At 40.2% G+C, this 21,032-nt stretch overlaps 1 long non-coding RNA gene across 1 annotated transcript in view; it reads right to left on the bottom strand.

Moving 5' to 3' along the window:
• The window catches only part of LOC125638691 (uncharacterized), a 140,531-nt gene extending 120,305 nt beyond the window's left edge, over nt 1-20,226 (bottom strand). The window contains exon 1 of the long non-coding RNA XR_007357280.2: nt 20,042-20,226. This is a non-coding gene — a long non-coding RNA (uncharacterized LOC125638691). The remainder of the gene's footprint in view (nt 1-20,041) is intronic.
• Between the last annotated feature and the right edge of the window lie 806 nt (nt 20,227-21,032).

Raw genomic sequence — 21,032 nt, 5'->3', positions numbered from 1 at the left:
ATTGCAAGAATTTACCAAGAGTCATGGTGGATTCTCCATCACTGGCAATTTTAAAATTAAGATTGAATGCTTTTTCTAATAGATATGCTCTAGGAATCTTTTCTGGAAAGTACTATGGCCTGAGTTATACAGAGTCTCAGATTGGATGATCACAATGGTCCCTTCTGTTTTTAGCATTAATGAGTCTATGATTAATTACTTTTGCCATTATCATCTTCGATTATGCATCCCCCCCTGCAAAGTGCTGCACCTGAAAAGTACTCAGAAACTTGAACTAATGCAGAATATGTCTACTCAATTAGTTGTGCTTTTCACAAGGAAATTGGGCAGCGCAGATGTAACAATTTACACTAGCTTTAAATTGTTGCAAGGTACAATTCAGTGCAGGGTTTCTGATACACATTGGCCCTGGCTAGTGTTGTTTAGTCAATGGCTCTAACTGCTGGGGCACCCAAATAGACCACATTTAAATGCAAAGTGTTTCCAGGGAAATCCTTAACTCTGGTTCTCACTCTCCTCAATGATCCAACAGATTTGTTGATCTCTAAGTATGTTGCAAGGTCTGCTTATTTAAACAGACATTTGCCTGAGGGAAGGTATTGAAGGAGTGTGAGGCTCTTTTTGTTTTGGGGAGGTTGTTGGCAGTCTGAATTTTTGAAATATTTTTGAGTTATTTTTGTTAACTTGTTCAATTAAAGTATTTTTAATACTGTACATATGCATAGGGAGTCTTCTAATCCATGCAGCTTGTGTATGTATATAAATAACTTATGAGTTCAATTCCTAACACTGCTAATATAAAAAAGGCAGTGCATTTTTGTAGCGATTTATAAACAAAACCATATAGCTGTGCTTTCTGGCCATGAATTACTATATAATAGACAATGCAAGCTTCAGCAGTTTTAAAGGGGATATTTCCAGTCTTCAGTTTTGATGGCTAATCAAGAAGGCCACTATAAGCCATCTATTATAGATACAATAGTGATACACTGTAATTTTTAAGTCTTTCTTGTACAATTCCTGTAGTTTGTTTTCTGCATGTTCACTTGCAACTGCTCAAACTGTCGCTTTTGCCTGGCCAGGATTCTATCATGTCAGGAAGTTTTAGAACCACAATTAATCATAGACTCATTAATGCCAAAAACAGAAGGGACCATTGTGATCATCCAATATGAGCTTCTGTATAACTCAGGCCATAGTAGACATTTATTGGGATGTCTACACCTCAGCTTTCTCCAAAGTGTACAACGGAAGGATATAAAATAGCAATGTAAAGATCTTTTATTCTTCTACTTTATTGCAGCTACATACAGAGAAGGAAGAAATTTAGAGAATTAATAAAATTTAATTGTAAAATCCCTGAAATTACTAATATCCATTTATTTCCTCAAAATTATCATGATGGAATAATGGATGATTCAATACTATAGCCACTAAGAAAATGTGGGAGTGAAAAAAAATTGCCTAAATTCACAGCTTTCTAAAATTGGTTCGTTACTAATATTTACCTCAATGAGGTATTAATGTCAGAGCTTGCTGAGATCTGATAAATGTTAATATTAGCAAGCAAATATTATCTTTATCTTCATCCTACACTTGCCTTGCTCTCTGAATCCAATTACTCTCCACCTAGAACTTTCAGGGTAAAATCCAGGTCCCATGGAAGTCAATTGGAATATTAACTTCCAAATTCAAAGGGGCCAGGATTTCAGCTTCCTACTTCAACTTCTAAAGTAAAACAGAGGCTGGAGTTTCTTACTGCATTCATTTTATTACGTTTTCAAGCGGATGCTTTTTCTCCACCCTGGAAGAGGACAAAAGATTTCTTTATTTAACCTTTGTGAAAGCTGTTGTGCCAATTGCTTGGCAGGTGGTGCTGCAGAGTTATAGAGTCATACTTTCTCCCGAGAAAGCCAAGATACCTTTACAATGCCTAGATACTTACAGATATGGGGAGTGAAAGCCCAATGGCATACTTGAAATGACATTGCTCCCTTTGTTGGTCTAGATATGTTGGTCCCAGGATATTATAAAGACAAGGTGGGTGAGATAATACCTTTTATCAGACTAACTTCTGTTCAAACAGCCTTTGAATTATTCTGAAATGCTGAAATTAACGTGTGCATAGGGGCAACACAAAGCTCTATCACTTGTGTCCTCTTTAATTACCTTAAATGGCACCTACACCCTTTGTCCAAGGCTGAATTTTGCTCTAAACATTGGGCCCCATCCTACATGGATGTACTGGGGTGAGGAAGGGGAATAGTTTTCTCTCTCTTAGCATCCTGGTCAGGGTGTGAATACAAACCCAGCCCTTGTGCTCAGGATAAATGAACACTACTTTATGTGAGTGTAGCACCATAGTTCTCAAACTGTCAATCGGGATCCCAAAGTCGGTCCTGGCCCCATTTTAATGGGGTCACCAGAGCTGACGTTAGACTTGCTGGGGTCCGGGGCTCAAGCCCAAGCCCAAGCCCCACCACCCAAGGCTGAAGCCCTTAGGCTTCGACTTTGGCCCTCAAGAGCAGGGTGGTGGGGCTTAGGCTTCAGCTTTGTCTCTCAACCCAGACCCTGGGGCGATAGGGCTTGGTTGGGCTCAGGCTTCAGTCCCCCTCCTGGGGTCATCTAGTAATTTTTCTTGTCAGTAGAGGGTCATGGTGCAATGAAGTTTGAGAACCGCTGTCTGGTTCTAAACCTCCCAAGGGATAGAGGTATTGTCCCAAAATACACTTCATATAGTCCAGTCAAGCTCATTGCCATTTTGTCAAACGGTAGCAAAGCAGAGTGACCTCCTCATGACCCTCTGCCTAAAATAAACTGCCTCTAGGAATTCCCTGTGGGGAAGGTCACCCACCCCAAATCCTCTACTGTGGCTGTGTCTTTAATGTATACTTGGCCTCTTGGTTTATGTATACAGAAGCCAAAGGAGTTCCACTTACAGAGGATTTGGACCCTTGATTTTATTGTGTTGTTACTGTTATTGTGAGGAAGCATTAAAATGTTTTGCAGGGAAAAATGGCAAAAATTCCAGCCATTTTCATCTGTAATTTTTCTGTGGCTTTGACCAGAAAGCTGTAGACAGCTACAAGAATTAACCTAAGCTTTTTGTGCCATATACAGACTAAAATATAGCAACGGATCATGAAAAGTGCTATATACATACAGCTGCTGGCTCTCATGTCTCCTCTTTGTTCCACTTATACCACTTTTTCACCATTCCATGAGTCTGATCCTTTCAGGTGCTGAGGTGCCAACTGTCTGGTCCTCAGCTCCCACTGTAGTCAGACATTTCCATGGGAGTTGAGAGCAGCTCTTTAGAACCTCACTGGACATGTGCGGCACCTTCAAAGATCAGACTCATTTTTTATACAAGTAACCCTTCCTCCAGGTGGAGCTGGCAGCAACCAGGGCTGGGTTTAATATCTAGGGGTTCCTTTTCAACAATACAACAAAGAACTGGCTTGAATACCCACAGAGTAACCTGGGAAAATTACACACCACCCCAGGGAACCTCTGAGATGCAATACTTCCCCACTTGCAAGCACAGAGTCTGAGTGTAGAAAAGAAACTTTCAATGAAAGAAAAGAAGTCACCTGACATTAATTAGGGAAAATGCCACAAGCAGGATTCATAATCACAAAACTGTGAGCAGGACATCCACTCGAGAATGTATGGGGCAGTGTCTTCTGCCTCACGTTCTTGAGTTCTACAACCAAAAGTTCCTTTTCTGTGCCCCTCTCTGCTTCCTTACCATACCCCATTCCCAGTGGTTGTCCTTGGTCATTGAGGACCCAGGGTTCAGAAGTGCATCTGTATGAATTCACCTCCCACCTGGGAAAGAAGGCTCCACCATCTGAGCACTTGCGCTGTCCCACCATAAGTGATTGTCAGCTCTTTTGAGAACTTAAAATAACAAAGGGCTCTTAATGGAGCCTATTTAACTCTATCTTTGAATAGCGTGAAGGAACATATTAAACCAGCCCAAGGACCCTTGGGAGAGTTCATATCTCCTGGCTGGGATTCCTGTCCCCACCCCTCTGACTTTCACATGGCTCTGGCTCTCGAGCCCCTGTCTTAATGGGGTCCTTTCAGCTGATGGTGACCCTCTTATTTGGGAAAGATTAAGCACAGTTCTCCTCCCCTTTACTCATACAATGAAGACAACAACACTGATAACAACATTCACTCCCCCGCATTCAGTACTAAAGTGATTTGCAACCCAACACTTACCCAAAATTGATCACTTTGAGCAACACCGCTTTATCTGCTGGATATCTAGGCAGAGAAGGTGTGTTTATGTAAATACAGTTTGCTCCTGAAGTCTCTCCCCTTGTCAGCTAGCTGTCAGGGGAGAACTCATTCAGACCCTGCTTACATACAGACACAAAGGGTTAAACTTTTCATAACAGAAATTGAATTTTACAGATGAAACCAAAAGCACCTAAAACATCAGCAATTTTACTTGAATGTAAAATGCTGGGATGTTTTATTTTCTCTCTTTTTATGTGCCATTTCATTCTTTAGTTCATCCACTCATGGTAATTAGACAGAGCCTTTTCACTTTTATTACAGTTGCAGTCTGTTTTCAACACAATTCTAAAAAAGTACATATCTGTTAATTCACTGATTGTTTTTATTCCTCTTTCTCTGACAGTTCTGTCTCTACTATCTAGCTGCATATCTACAAAATGACATCCACTATCAGTCAGAGCAGTAGCAATCCTGGCTTCACAAACTGCCTTCTGAAAGTAAAAATGCATTGGGAAAATATCTGGGTTATCTTAACATGTCTTTACTTTCACCTCATCTTTCCTCAAGATAATATCTCTAGATAAATAAATGATACTAATTGCCGCTCACTGGCATATTGGAGTATTATTTTCAGTCATAGCACCAATCTGCTGTAAGATGACCACCATTAAGGGAATGAGATGGAAATGCTGGTAAAATAACATAGGAGAGTCATTTATATGACAGCTATTTATTTCTCCTTAAAGATTATCAAGATTTATTTATAGAACAAACTGAAAATGTTCAGAATCCTACTTTTCCCTGGTTGATCTAGCAAGAACAGACTTTGGGTGGAATTCATAAAGGGGATGTAATGGCACCAAAGGCAAAGTCTACGCTACAATCTTTCAGCGACACAGCTGTACTGCTGTAAAGTCTCCCGTGTAGCCACTTGATGCCGACAGGAGGGAGCTCTCTTGTTTTTTCACACTCCTGACTGACAAACGTTTCACTGACAAAAGTGCTAATATAGATATAGCCTAAATGAAGCACTTTGCCGCCATTGGCATTCATAAAATCCCTGCTCAGCTGCCGCCTAAGCCTAGGTCCCTACGTTTCCAGTGGTAAAATCCCTTGAATACCTAAATTTTGGTGTCTGGACATGAGCACAGACACCTAAGTCCAAACACTACCCAGCAACTTGATAACTAACACAACCCTATGCCCCAGCAGGATTCACACACTAGGAGTTTCCCTGCCTCACTTGCCTTTTGGGACCTGATTCAGTAGGTATCCTCAAAGCGTATCTAAACCTATACCAAAAGGATGGCTGAAGAGGTGCTGCCCCCCTATAAACTTTAGCCCAGTGGTAGAACATTCACTCAGGAGGTGGGGGACTGGGTTGAAGTGCCCCCTCTGTCTGATGTAGAATGCCCTATCCTCTGGGATATGAGGTATTCTGGAACAGTTCTATCTCCTGTTGAAGTTGTTCTGCTTTTTGTATAGCTAATTAATGTTGCATTGGAGCAGGGGAACCTTAGTCTCCCACTCCCAGATGAGGGCTCTAACCATCGGGCTGTATTCGTTCTCTGGCCCGATGAATATTTAATTAGTTATGCACAGTTGCTCAGCTCCAGCAGGAGAGATTAAGAAAATCCCAAAATGCAGTGGTTAGGACACTCACCTAGAAAGTGGGAGACACAGGTTCAAATACCTGGTGCAGAGGGGAACTGAACCTTTGTCTCCTACATCTGAAGTGAGTGCCCTAACCACTGGGCTAAAGTTTATAACAGGGCACTAAGTCCTTTTTTTCCCTTAAAAAAAGACTGACCTGGCTTAAGTGCCTAACTCCAGGAGAAGGTCATAGCTCTCCAGTCCAGATATCAGCGTCTAACTACCTTTGAGGAGAGGGACTTAGGTCACACTCTTTTCTCAACATTTCCTATGGCTAGTTTATGTGGATCCCCTACTCAGCTTGCTGGCATATGTGGATCCCATTGCATGATGTGATTTACTTCTTTGGTGGGGTGTCTTTTTTTGGTGAAGGCTGTTTTGAGTGTGTTAATGTGTATATCCCTGATTTTCTCCTCAGAGAATATTCTTTGTTATCTGAGTGCCTGGCTGTAGATAATAGATATCTTGGAGCGTTGGGGATAGTTTCTGTATCTGTGAATGTAGATGTGGTGAGCTGTGGGTTTCTGAAGGATTCCATTGCTAAAGCCAAATGTGTATTCCAGTACATTGATGCTAGTGTGGGAGTGTTCCAGAGAATGTTTAATGGATCAGGGGTATTGTGAAGTTTTGGTTTAAATCTATGAGGGACTTTAAGTTGTCTGTCCATAGGATGAAAATATAATTGATGTATCTCGGGTATATCATTGGTTTCACGGTGCATATATCCAGAAATTCTTCTTCAAGATGGCCCATGAAGAAGTTGACATATTGGGGAGCCATCTTAGTACTCGGCTGTTCCCATAGTTTGGACAAAGTTTGTTTGTTTGTTGTTCAGTATAAAATTGTTATGGGTGAGGATGAAATGGATGAGTTTGCTGATGTGTTTGGCTGGATATCTGAGGGTTGTCCATTGTCCATTGCCTTGTAAATATTAATATCCTGTTGGTGTACAGAGAAGTGACATCTATGGTGGCAAGGATGGTGTTCTGAGGGAGGTTGTTAATGTTGCAGAGGTTTGTGGAGGAAGTTAATTGTATACTGAAGGAGGCTGGGCCTTTGTGTGGTGAGTGGTTTGAGGATGGCTTTTATTAGTTCCGATATTTCTTCAGTAAGAGTATTAGATATGATGGGTCTGCTTGGGTTCTGTTGTTTGGGTATGCTGGGAAGCATGTAGAAGGTCCCTGGTGTGGGTTCATGGGGGATGAGTTAGTAGAGTTTCTCTTGGAGTTATTTGTAGAAGGATTTGGTGATATCCTTAAATTCCTGGGTAAATTGTTGTGTGGGATCTTCTTTGAGTTCTTTATGGTAGGTAGTGTTGATGAGTTGTCAGTTGGCCTCATTCACATCGTCATCACAGTTTAGGACTACGATGGTGCCCCCTTTGTCTGCTGGTTTGGTCCCTATGTGGTGATTAGATTTCAAAGACTGTACAGCTGTCCTCTGGTGGTGGAGAGATTGTGTTGGATGTGATGTTTGTTAAAGATTTCACACTCAATTTTTTTCCTGAAGCAAACAATGTAATGATCAAAAGTGTGGTTTCATCTGCTTTGTGTCGTCTGGTCGGATAAGTCTTTTTTCTTACGATTGTCAGTGGGAACATGGTAATTGTGAGTGATGTCACCAGTGTTGTGAAAGAATTCTCTCAGGCGGAGTTGGTGAAAGAATCCTTCTAGTTCTCCACATGTTAGTATGGTAACAAGAAGAAAGGTGAGTTTGGCTACTAAGCCACAGTGTGTGTGCGTGTTCTGTGCAAGGGGAGGTAAGGACTAAGCTTGTTCATGGCACCCATCTGCAGTCCGTATAATTAGTTTTTGTATATAATTAATTACACAGATCAAGATGGGCACACTGATCAATCTAAATCCCTACCTGTTCTTGCACAGAACATACATGCTGGGTTTGTGCTCAAACTCTTGGAAATTAGGAAATATCAAAAAAGTCTGCCTTTAGACACCCAGAAAGTAAGGCATACACAGTTAGAGGTTTCCTGCAAAGTTTTGATTTAAGTGAATTGCCCAAAACCATATAGAAGTCTGTGGCAGAGGCAGGGATACAAATGAGTTATCTTTGGATATGTCTACACAGCATTGCAGAGCTTATGGGAGTGAGCCTCCCATCCCAGATCAACAGACTTGGGTTAGTGAGACTCGTGCTAGTGCTCTAAAAATAGCTGTGTAGACAGCACTCTGAAGTTGCAATTCAGGTTGGCTTGAGAGCCTGAGCGACAGCTTGAGCTGCAACATCAAAGCACTATCTAAACAGCTATTCTTAGAGGGCTAGCATGAGCCCTGCTAGTCCAAGTCTGTCAACCCAGGCAGAGAGACTCTCTCCTGCAGGCTCCAAAATGCTGTGTAGACATACCCCTAGGTAGGGGAAAACATCTTAACCTGAAGGCTATCCTTACTCTCCCTGCCTCATTCTCTGCATAACACACCTGCCAACTGCTATAAAGGTAGAGGAAAGGATCCTCCAGACAACAGCCTCTTTCATTATGCAATCCTGGTCCATTTGCTGAATAACAAGAGAAGCAAGGGTTTATTTAGTCAATTCAGTTTCTCTACTCATGGAACCCTTGCCCTTTCTACTGCAGAGACTTCCAGTAGGGTTGTCATATAATGCAATAGTTTTTCTGAGGTGGATCTTTTATCAGGTGCTACCAAACAAGCACCAGCTGCTAGTGACTTCTGCTCATAAATAATTGAAAGTCTTCATGTCCCCTTGATCTTTTCAGTCCAACTGATCTTACAGGGGTTATATGAAATAACCTAAATGTCTTAAATATATTGTATTTTATTTTGATGAAACCAAATTAAGTCCTAGCAAAATAACTTAAACATCAAGGACCAGATCCTCATTTTCTTTATCTGGATTTATGTCAATGGAGCTACATTAGTGCAGACCAGCTAAGGATCAATACTTTAAAAATAAACAGGGGCTGGTTATTTACAACAAAAGTTTATCTATTCAGGACTTTTTCTGCATGGCGCTGGATGTGGGGTAATGGAAGGACCTCAGAAGGGTATGTTGTGTGGGTGACATGGAACTCATCTAAACAACTTTGCTTTAAAGGGGCCTGAATTTTTCAGACATGCTGAGTACGTAACCACTGAAAATCTAGCCCCTTTAAAATGGCGTAAATTGGGCAGCCAAAAATGGAGGCATCCAAAATCAATAGTCACTTTTAAAAATGTAGGCCCAGGATTAGAGCAGCACAATTTTGATTTATACTTTGTGCCTTTTATATAAACATCATATGTCAAATAAATGGAAGCTTGTTTTCTCTCCTTCCCCTGGTGCCACCCAGAACACTGATACAGAAAGAAAGAAAGAAAGAAAGAAAGAAAGAAAGAAAGAAAGAAAGAAAGAAAGAAAGAAAGAAAGAAAGAATCCAGGCAGATAGTGTGGTTGTTATGAGGATTATCCACATTCCTTACCAAGAGCTTGTCATTCTTTTCCTAAGTACCTTTAAAATATAGATACAGTGAGTCATTTGCCCCTGTGGGCTTGTGACCTTTAGGTGTCATGCTTACTGCTGTTCTCCCATTAGAATTTCAGAAAAGAGAGAATCTAAAATAATCTGCTAAAAGGCATCACTGAGCCACAGGGAAATTCAAACTGCTCCGTGTGCTAGAGCCCACAGAAATGCTAAAATCAACAGGTAAAGTTCAAGATGGGATCATTTCATTGCAATCTCCCTCGAGTGTGGTTTTTTTAATATGAATTGCTGTGAATTGGAGCCAAAATCTGAGCATCAGAAGGGCTTTGATGTAAAGAGAAAAGGGTTGTAGTAAAACAAAATAATAAATAATACCTTGAAAGTGTATAGTACTTTCCATCTATGGATCTCAAAGTCTTTTATAAACAGTAATGAATTTAATCTCACAGCACTGTTGCAAGATAAGAAAACATTATTATCCCATTTTATAAATGAGGAAACTAAGGCACAGAGATATTAAGTGATTTACCCAGTGTCAAATAAGAAATCTGAGGCAGAGCTGAGAATAGATCTCATGTCTTCTGACACCCAATCACGTGCATGGTCATGGATTGGGCCTTCAAAGTGCATTTGTTGTGCTTTTATTCCTCAAACTTGAGAGGGACTGATGGGGCAGATTCTACATTCGTTTTGCATTTAGAACTCCTATTGACAGCAGTAGGAGTTCCACATGTAGAAAGAATATATCAGAGTATTTAGACCCCTAGTATACATCCAGAAGGGCCTCACTGTGACCCTCACCCCTGGTTGGGGTAATGGTTGTGGCAGGTCCTCCCACAGAAGAGCCATCTGTTAAGGCCAAATATTCATACTTAGTTGCTTAAAGTCAGGCACATATACAAAGTGCCTAAATATGGATTAGAGAACCAATTTGAAAATTTTTGACCTTAACTACTAAATTACCCCAAAGAGTAAAATTGGGTGACATTTGAGACTTCATAGGTGCTGTCAGGACTGTCCTCCAAAGGGCTTGCAACCCCTCCAGTGTGGTGTCATCTGCAAATTTTATAAACATTTTCTCCATTCTATGCTTCAAGACATTAATGAAAATAATGAATAGTACCAGACCTAGTATTAACCACTGTGGGATCCCACTAGATACATCTTCCCAGTTTGACAGTAAACCATTGCTAACTACAATCTTTCAACCAGTTGTGCACCTACCTTATCGTAATTTCATCTCAACCACATTTCCCTAGTTTGCTGATGAGAATGGCACTTTGGACTGTGTCAAAAGCCTTAGTAAAATCAAGATATATCAATCTGCTGCATCCCCTCTATCTATTAGCCCAGTAACCCTGTCACAGAAGAAAATTAGGTTGGTTTGACATGATTTGTTTTTGACAAATCCATTCTGGCTGTTCCTTATAACCCTGTTATCCTCTACAGTTTAGGTGCTTACAAAACGATTGTTTAATAATTTATTCCCGCATCTTTCCAGGTATCAAAGTTAGGCTGACTGGTCTATAATTTCCCAGGTCCTCTTTGTTCCCTTTTTAAAGATAGCTATGATTTTTCCCTCCTTCAGTCCCCTGGGAACTCACCTGTCCTCCTTGAGATCTTGCAGATAATTGTGAACGGTTCTGAATTTGGATCAACTAGTTCCTTAAGTACCCTATGATGAATTTCATCAGGCCTTACCAACTGGAGTATATCTGACTTATCTAAATATTATTTAAGCTGTTCTTTCCCTATTTTGACTTGCATTCCTTCCCCCTTGTTGCTAATATTGTCTTGAGTATCAGGTCACCATTAACCTTTTGAAGTAAAATAACCATTAACCACCTCAGCCTTCTTGATGTCATCAGTTATTAGTTCTCCTTTCCTACTAAGTACAATTAAAAACAAACTGGATGGCTTAGGGGATTGGTAGTGGAATATGAGTCTCTTCAAGGATACTGTTTCAAATTAATTGCAAGTTTGTAGTGAACAAGATTCTTTACCATTTGATGGCTTGTTGGAGGGTTGTTGTTTTTTTCCCCTCTGATCTATGTGGTAATCTAAGTCCAGTTCTCAGTTGAAGGGGCCACCTTTATAAAAATAACCCAGACAAACACCATGCTTAGGACAGTTGTTGTCAACCACAGTAGAAAAGCATTGGATTAAATGAGCAAGCAGAGTGAACTACTGTCTCAATTTTTGAGGTGGAGGTAGTGTTTCTAGAGGTGGGAGAAATAAAGATCATTGTTGGAAGGGTATATCCCTCAGGGTACAATATTATATATGACACAAAAAGAACTCTGCAAGATTATGTCTGCAAGATGGCAGCAAATTAACCCTACCGGTTCACATGAAGGTTTGTGTTTATTAAAAGACCCACTGCCATTTAAGTTCCCTGTTACCTTTAAAATGAATGCTGTCTTGCCTTCCATACATGTGTAACTCCTGTTGTCTTCAGTTCTATATAGCAATACTGTGCATGTTCTGCTCTAGACTGGCTTGGATCAGTTTGCGTGTGTTTGAGGTTCAATAAAAATCTTTTCGCATACAGTACCATACCATCTTGTGTAAATCCAGTATCCAACTTAATAGAAGATGCCTTAATACAAAGCAGAAGGGTTGTTCTATGAATACATTTACAGATATGTGGACATCCACTTGAGTACACAATCTACAAGCTCAATGGGTATCATTCTGAAAATCATAGAATCATAGGACTGGAAGGGACCTCAAGAGGTCATTTAGTCCAGTCCCCTGCACTCATGGCCAGACTAAGTATTATCTAGATCATTCCTGACAGGTGTTTGTTTAACCTGCTCTTAAAAATCTCCAATGGTGGAGATTCTACAACTTATTTAGGCAATTTATTCCAGTGCTTAACCACCCTGACAGTTGTCTAACCTAAACCTCTTTTGCTGCAATTTAAGCCCATTGCTTCCTGTGCTATCCTCAGAAGTTAAGAAAATTCATCTCCCATTTCCTTGTAACAACCTTTTATGTGCTTGAAAACTGTTATCATGTCCCCTCTCAGTCTTCTCTTCTCCAGACTAAGCAAACCCAATTTTTTCAATCTTCCCTCATAGGTCATGTTTTCTAGACCTTTAATCATTTTTGTCGCTCTTCTCTGGACTTTCGCCAATTAGTCTATATTTTTCCTGAAATGTGGCACCCAGAACTGGACACAGTACTCCAGTTGAGGCCTAATCAGCACAGAGTAGAGCAGAAGAATTACTTCTTGTGTCTTGCTTACAACACTCCCGCTAATACATCCCATAACTATGTTCGCTTTCTTTGCAGCAGTGTTATACTGTTAACTCATATTAAACTTGTGATCCACTAAGATCCTTAGATCCCTTTCCGCAGTACTCCTTCCTAAGCAGTCATTTCCCATTTTGTTTGTGTGCAACTGATTGTTCCTTCCTAATGTACTTTGCATTTGTCCGTACTGAATTTCATCCTATTTACTTCAGACCATTTCTCCAGTCTGTCCAGATCATTTTGAATTTTAATTCTATCCGCCAATGCATCTGTCTCATCCACCATCAGTGATTTTCAAAGGCTGTTGCATTTTGCATCTGTTTAACAAAGATCACATAGCAGCCAACATACTATCACAACATAAAGACCGAATCAATGTGCAGTTGACCTCCCAAAGTCATTCTCCTAGTTTATTATTACTGACAATGAAAGAATTGAAGTGAGAGCAGTGTGAGATGGTCTATTCACACTATGCCATGTTTTATGCAGTGTGCTAGCTTGCTCTTGAATGATTTTCCTAAGAGAGGTGATAGTGTTAGACATTTTCTGTCAGAAGCTTAAAAATATCTAAACTATTTAGTCACTTGGTGAAAGCCTGTAAAATTCACAGAAGAACACTATCTACCTATACTGCTAAGGCTTGTGAAATGCAGTATACTATCATGGAAAGCATAAAGGAAATCACTTAATCCAGCTCATCAGTCTGTTGAGAAACACATTCAAAAGCTAATAGACAAAATTTGGAAAGGTTACTGAGATGTTTGCTGTAACAGCTGTAGATTTTTTTTTCTTCATGAAATGTGAAAATATAACAATTTCTAATCTGAAACCTTGCCAAACAAGAGGTAAAGCTTAAGAATTACACTTATGCCTCAGCCACTAAACAGGCAGAATCAGAAAGAAATGCTGAAAAAAATACCCCTGAAAAAAGAAAGGGACCAGTAGAGAATAAATATTTGTCCTTTAATTAGAACTCTTTAGATAGAGTGTACAGTGTACATCAGGAGTAACTTCACTGAAGGCAGTGGAAGGGCACAATGTGAAAGGAGGAAATTTACTAACTACATGTCAAGGTTTCTTTCAACTTCCTGTGAAGCATTTGGTACTGGACATTGCTGGAGACATAATACTGGGCTAAATTGGTATGGCAAGTCATATGTTATAAATGAGAGGCGAATCGGGCCAAGAATATCTAATATATTTACTTCTATCTTCGATATTTTCTTAACAGTACGCCCCACATCCTTACAATTCCCTCCAATGCTTCTGGGTCTTTCTCCCTTTTCCCAAGACTCTAAATAACTGTTGCCTTGTCACATTTTGCTTGTCCTTTTCTAAAAGTATTCCAGAATTAGTGGTGGTTGGAAATTTTCTGATGAACTGATTTTCTGTTTTTTTTTTTTTCTGGAAGCACCACCCCCAAATTCCCCAGCTACTTGGCAGTTCCTCAGGTGGGCTGCTTCATATCGGGGGCTCCCAGGGCTGGGATCTTGGGAGCATATTTTGTTTTGGAAACACTGAAGCATTCAAGCTGTAGGAATGTTTTGCTGTTTCCAAAACAAACTATTGCAAATTTCCAGTTCTGTGGAAAAAAATGAGTGTTTGGATTTTGGGCCTGATTCGGGATTTTTTATTTTATTTTTTTTTTCCAAAAAGCCATTGTGTGTGTGTGTGTGTGTGTAACTGGAAGTCCATTTGCTGGCCAGCTGTATTCAGAACATTTACCTCTTCCTGGTGTTCCTCAACCCCCAACTCTCTGGTATACATCAGAGTCATGCCCGCCTCTCGCCCACCTCACAGTAATTTCTATAGCTCTCAGAGCACTCTTAAGTTTTCTTCTGATCCATTTTTGGTGTCTTCCTGTCCCTCATAATACTAAAGATCTCTAAAGAGAGATCAGATAGCTTCATGGAAGAAATGCATCAAGTCTTTGAATGTACTATTCAGACACTTTGCTATGAGAGGATGATAGTGGTGTTGACAATCTACTTACCTTCTTCCCTCATTACAATTCCCATGTTACATCCAAGGTTAGATATTAGGAAAAACTTTCTAACTTATAAGGGTAGTTAAGCTCTTGAATAGGCTTCTTAGGGAGGATGTGGAGTCCTCGGCAAGAGAGATTTTAAAGAAGAGGTTCCACAAACACCTGTCAGGGAGGGTCTAGGTTTACTTGGTTCTGCCAGAGCACAGGGGTCTGGGCAAGATAACTTCTCAAAGTTCCTTCCAGTCCTACATTACTATGATTGTAAGTCAGTATCATACCTTTTCAAATTAAAGTTTGCAGCTAAATTTCTATGCCAGGCTTTAAAAATGAATTTCAGCTGCCCTTTGCATCAGTCCTGCCACGAGTCAGGAATTTTTGGATTAGAGCAGGCTTGTAATTTATTTTCAAAATTTCTTCCTACCCAGACTTTTTTCACTTTTATGCCCCCCTACCCACCTCAACCTTACCCCCTGCTTGAGCTTTACTGAATAGGCTTGCAATCTTGAAGAGTGTTTTTCTTATTTTAATAAAACAAGCTAGATTGTCCACTTGGTTTCTGAAGTTAATTCAGAATTATTTGGGCCCAATGTTTCAGATCAGAACTTGTCTTTTTATGTGGCTTTGTGATAACTTAACATTTAGCATGCTAAAACATGCTCTGTGTTTCTGGCACGTAGGGCCTGTATGTCATTTTTCTACCCACAAATCAAACTTGCTTTCTTTTTTTTTACATTCCTATTCCCCACACTCTATATATTCAATCTACTGTGAAAAATATGTTGGCCCTACCTTAATCTCCATTTAGCACCTTGCACAACATAACAGGATGAGAGGATGATGTTGGAATGACAGGATCCAAAGGGAATATCCGCTTCTAGAGAATTACACAGCTCACTTCCTATTGTCATTTTAAATTACACTTTCAAAGACTTGATTGAGTAAGAGACCACATTTGTGACAAAAGGAATAAAAAATGAAACATCCTAGTGTAAGACAGTTTTTTTTTTCTATATGTCAGATATAAGATTTCAAAGAACAAACCCCGCCTCCATTTCCACATTTTTCTAACAACTCATACCTTGCTGGGAGAGGATAAACTTTTCAAGATTCACAGTGGTCATGCTGTATTGTACTAGAAGTCAGTTCTCGGTTCTGATTTTTATTTCTTTTTTTTTTAGTTTTCATATTTTTTGTCCAAATGGTAACTCTATTACAACTTTTCTAAACCTAAAAATGGGTGGAAAGAGTGTCTGATACATGCAAAAATACATATACAGGAAAAGCTGTGTTATCCGGCACTTTACAAACCGGAAAGCTCTGTAAACCAGCATTTCGGCAGAGGGTGTGGGGCATGGGCTCTGGGAGGGAGTGTGGGTACAGGAGGGGGTTCGGGGCAGGGGGTTGAGGCATGGGAGGGATTTCGGGGTGCCAGATCAAGGCAGTGCTCACCTCAGGTGGCTCCCCGTAAGTGGTGACATGTCCGGAGAGGTGCGGCCAGGTGGCTCTGCACGCTGACTCTGTCCGCAGGCGCCACCCCCACAGCTCCCATTCACTGCAGTCAATACTCCTAGGTAGAGGAACAGCCCCGGGGGCTCTGTGAGCTGCTCCTGACCTGCCCTGAGCACAGGCTCCAGGCACAGGCACAGGTGACTGTGGCCAATGGGAGCTGTGCGGGCGGTGCCTGTAGGCAGAGGCAGTGTGTAGAGCCACCTGGCCGCACCTCTCTGGACATGTCGCCGCTTGCGGGGAGCGTTCTGCAGTGAATGCCGCCCAGATCTGGCACCCTGAAACCCCTCCTTCACCCCAACCCTCTGCCCCGAGCCTCCTCCTGCACCCAAACTTCCTCCCACAGCCCATGCCCTCCAGCGCCCCAAGCCCCAGCCCTGAGCCCCCTCCTGCACACAAACTCCCTCCCTCTTAGTTAACTGGAATTTTTTACTTACCGCCACCCCCCATTCCCCCAACATGCCAGATAAAAAAGCTTTTACTGTAATTTTAATGGATCATTCCCAGTGGGGGAAGAGCAAGTTCAAAGCTTTTGTAATCCTAACAAGGCACTCAATTTATTTTATTTCTGGTGAGCATGCTTCCTCTTTTTCATACCTCTTATTTTTTCCTGTTTGATGGACTATCAGGAAGAAAGATGTTCACCTGCTTAAATATCTGTGAAACTCGAGCTAGAAAACCCTAATTACCATATAAACAAATGTAATTGGGATGAATGTATTATGATCACAGAACCATCAGCACATTCCTCACATTCCTCACATTAACGTGATTTTCACTATCTTTTGTGATGTACTTGTCTTCTCATAGCCCACTTTCAGCAATGTTGGATAATTCCAGGTGGCCTCAGAAAAAACCTACTTTATTCTTTCTTAAAATGTTGTTTAATAAATGCAAACTCAGAGAAATGTGCATAGATAAACAAAGAAGCGCACTGTGGGTCAGAACAAAAAGCATCAGTGGTTTACAAGCTAACTAGCAAAAAGAAAAGGAGTACTTGTGGCACCTTAGAGACTAACCAATTTATTTGAGCATAAGCTTTCGTGAGCTACAGCTCACTTCATCGGATGCATACATGCATACTTGCAGGTTTTATATCACGGCTTAGAGTGCCAACACTAAAACCACCTGAGCTAGGCAGATATGAAAGGTTAAGGGCCAATGTACACATTAAACATGCTCAATTAAGACAAGTAGTGTAATCAAAAAGATGACAGTGCATTGTTGGGAGTTGATAGCACACTCTAAGTAGGGTTATAGGGTATGAAGGTGAAGGCCAAGTGATTTGAAGTACTAAATAATAATAATGATGCCTCTAATACACTGTTTGGTGAAAAGACTCAAAAGAACCATTATTCTGCAGTTCAGATCAATCTGTGCCTTTTCAAACCTGTCATTTACCATTTTAACAGTTGTTTGCTATATTTCTGTTATTTCCATACTTAGAAAGATCACAGAAATCAAAAGTAGTTAAAGGGGTAATATTGGTAAATGACAAGCTTTCAGGTTGCTTACTGTATTTAGACCCTGCCAATATGACTATGTTCTGAATTATACTAAGATATGCCTACCCATGCCAGCTGCACTGTCTTAGTCCAAAAATGAAAAATGTAGACATGTATTAACAAGCACTAACATTCAGATTCAGACTTTTCCTGTGTCAATTTTGGGGATAAATCGGGGTGACCCTTCAGGTCCTTTTAGAGAGATGAGGCCTTTTACAGACCAGTCCGAGTCCCCCTAGTGTATGGTCACCATATGATAATTGGACCAGTCTTTGGATCCCACATATGTCCAAGCCAGGTGGGTCTGGGCAGGGTCAAAAGACTGTTTCTAGTTCTGGCTTCTAGTTGTGCACTCGCGGTATGCAGACTTGCTGTCTGACACCCCTTCCTTGAGATTTGAAATTGTGCTATTCAGCTGCCCTAGGCCCTGAAACCAGTGCTGAACCTCCCAAACCTCACCAGTCACCAAGCATGCTCCCCTAGAGCTCCCATACCCAGTGGGCTTTATAGTTTAATTCTTTGGGGCCACATGGCTGGTAAACTAAGGAACATAGGCTTTACACAAGAGTTCTAAAACCACAGAAATCATACAAAAGATCTTTAAGAAAAATAATAATAACTAGGGCTGTCGATTAATTGCAGTTAACTCATGTGATTAACTCAGATGTGGAAACTACAGAACCCGAACCACCAAAAAGAAAATCAGCCTTCTGCTGATGGCATCTGACTCAGATAATGAAAATGAACATGCATTGATCCCACTGCTTTGGATTGTTACTGAGCAGAACCTGCCATCAGCATGGACACATGTCCTCTGGAATACTGGTTGAAGCATGAAGAGACATATGAAATTTTAGCGCATATGGTATGTAAATATCTTGCGATGCCGGCTACAAAAGTGCCATGCCAATGCTTGTATTCACTTTCACGTGACATTGTGAACACGAAGCAGGCAGCATTATCTCCTGCAAATGTAAACAAACTTGTTTGTCTGAGTGATTGGCTGAACAAGAAGTAGGACTGAGTGGACTTGTAGGCTCTAAAGTTTTACATTGTTTTATTTTTGAATGCAGTTAATTTTTGTACATAATTCTACATTTGAAAGTTCAACTTTCATGATAAAGAAATTGCACTACAGTACTTGTATGAGGTGAACTGAAAAATACTATTTCTTTTGTTTTTTACAGTGCAAATATTTGTAATCATAAATAAATATAAAACGAGCATTATACAGTTTCTATTCTGTGTTGTAATTGAAATCCATTTATTTGAAAATGTAGAAGACATCCGAAAAATATTTAAATAAATGGTATTCTATTATTGTTTAACAGTGTTATTAATTGTGCAATTAATCACAATTAATTTTTTAATTGCGCGATTAATCATGAATAATTTTTTAATTACTTGACAGCCCTAATAATAACCTACACATTTTCTTTGCATAGTGTATGCTCACCCCATATTCTGAGTCCTTAAGACCAGTCCTTGTGTGAAGTGAGGAGGGTCCTTCTGCTTTTTGCAATCCTTCTGGTTCCTGAGGTGAGAACAGGGGAGAGAATCACAGCTTGACTTTTAAACAAGGTTGCTGTGTTCTCTGTCATATTTATAGTGAAGTGTTGTGGCTGTGTTGGTCCCAGGATATTGGAGATACAGAAGGGGTAAGATAATATCTTCTTCTCCAGACCTGGAGAAAAGCTCTGTGCAATCTGGAAAGCTTGTCTCTTTCAGCCACTGAAATTTGTCCAGTAAAAGATATTATTACGTCACCTACCTTGTCCCTCTGTTATGTGGCTCACTGACTGGCTTCAGAGTCCAGTAAGGTAGTTAAAGTTCCAGCCCCAGGGGAATCAAACTGGGGAATCAGGTTCTCGTAGCTTGGCCACTCCCTTTAGTAAGCCCACTATTCCCATAGGAGAGAGTTGCTCAAAGCTGATGGTCCCTTAATGGCTCTCTTATTCAGGATCAGACACCAAGGCACCAGGCCCCCTAACAGAAGAGTGATTAGCAATCCTACATGGCAGTTACAGTATAAAGAAAAGGTAATAAGAAAGGTTACACTCAAACTGGACACTGAAAATACAGTTTGGCTTTCACAGAATCAGAACGGGGAGGTACTTAGACATAATCCCAAACTATTACAAGTCCAAGTTGACACATTCAGATTTGGACACAGACCCAGATCAGAGAAAGCAGGCAGGAAATTATGTATTTACTGTGTATTTCATATACTTGTTTTACATCATTGTCTGCTATTCAGGAACCATTTTATGAACCTACTAATCTGTCCTCTGTAAACGTCAGCTTGGTGCAGATTCCCACTGCCAGACTGCTCTCTCAGAAGTTGATCCAATAAAAGATATTACCCCACCCACCTTGTCTTTTACTCTACGCAGAATAATCATATCATCTCTATCATTTAATAGAATCGTATTATATATCTCTTACCTGTCTATCTGTCTCTCAATGAATTCAATTTAAAAGTGCCAGTTAGACACTCTCCAGTGTCACATCCACTCTCATCTCATGTATTTCTGTTCCCTTCTCTGCTGAATCTTGAAATCCAGAGACTAACCACATCTCTGTATCTTCCTTGTGACACTCTATGGTTGGGAAGGACCTCTGGGGCAATCTACTTGTCTTTACAAGAGGTAATAAACAATGGATTTTCTTAGGTATAATAAATCAACTCTTCATGGTTAGTAACATACTGTAAATTATTTACTTTGCTATTAACCCAGCTAGTTTGCTATTACCTCAACCACCTTGCATTACTGGAATGATTGCTGCTGACTCTTTTGTACAGACCTACCAGATCATTATTGCTTTCCTCTTATTCTTTGGAATGCCCTACAGGATCAGAACTGGGCCACAGGCAATCAAAGAGTTATAGGAACACAGATAGTGAACACCATTTGGGGAAAGGCTGGGTGGGAACCAGATTTCTGTTTTGTGGGAAATTCTGCAATTTCAAAAAAACCCAATCTGTTCCAAAACAGAATGAAAACAAGAACATTTGACATTTCCTGCAAAACAGAATTTGGAAAAAAAAATGGTGTTTCCAGTCAATCAAAATATTTGTTTTGATAACATTTAAACAATTTTTCCAATTTTAACTTTTTAACTTTACATAAAACAATGTATTTTGTTTCAGAAAGTCATTTTTAAGTGAAAATTTGAGGGTTCAAATGGGCTATTTCAATATTATCAAAATATTTTGTTTTGTGTATGTGTGTGGGGGGAGTTCAAAACAAAATTCTGTTGAAATCAACACGTTTTCCAGACGTTGATTTTTACATAAATGGCATTTTTAATAGAAAATCCATTTTGATGAAAAAATTCTGACAAGCTCTAAGAAAAAGTTAGTCCCACTGTAGATCATCCTTGGTGAATGCATGAACATTTCGAGCTGTTTTCTCCCTCTCTTTCACTCTGAAGA

The sequence above is a fragment of the Caretta caretta genome, chromosome 1 (assembly GCF_965140235.1).
Source record: "Caretta caretta isolate rCarCar2 chromosome 1, rCarCar1.hap1, whole genome shotgun sequence".
Taxonomy (NCBI): domain Eukaryota; kingdom Metazoa; phylum Chordata; order Testudines; family Cheloniidae; genus Caretta; species Caretta caretta.
This window is presented reverse-complemented; position numbering and strand designations above follow the sequence as displayed.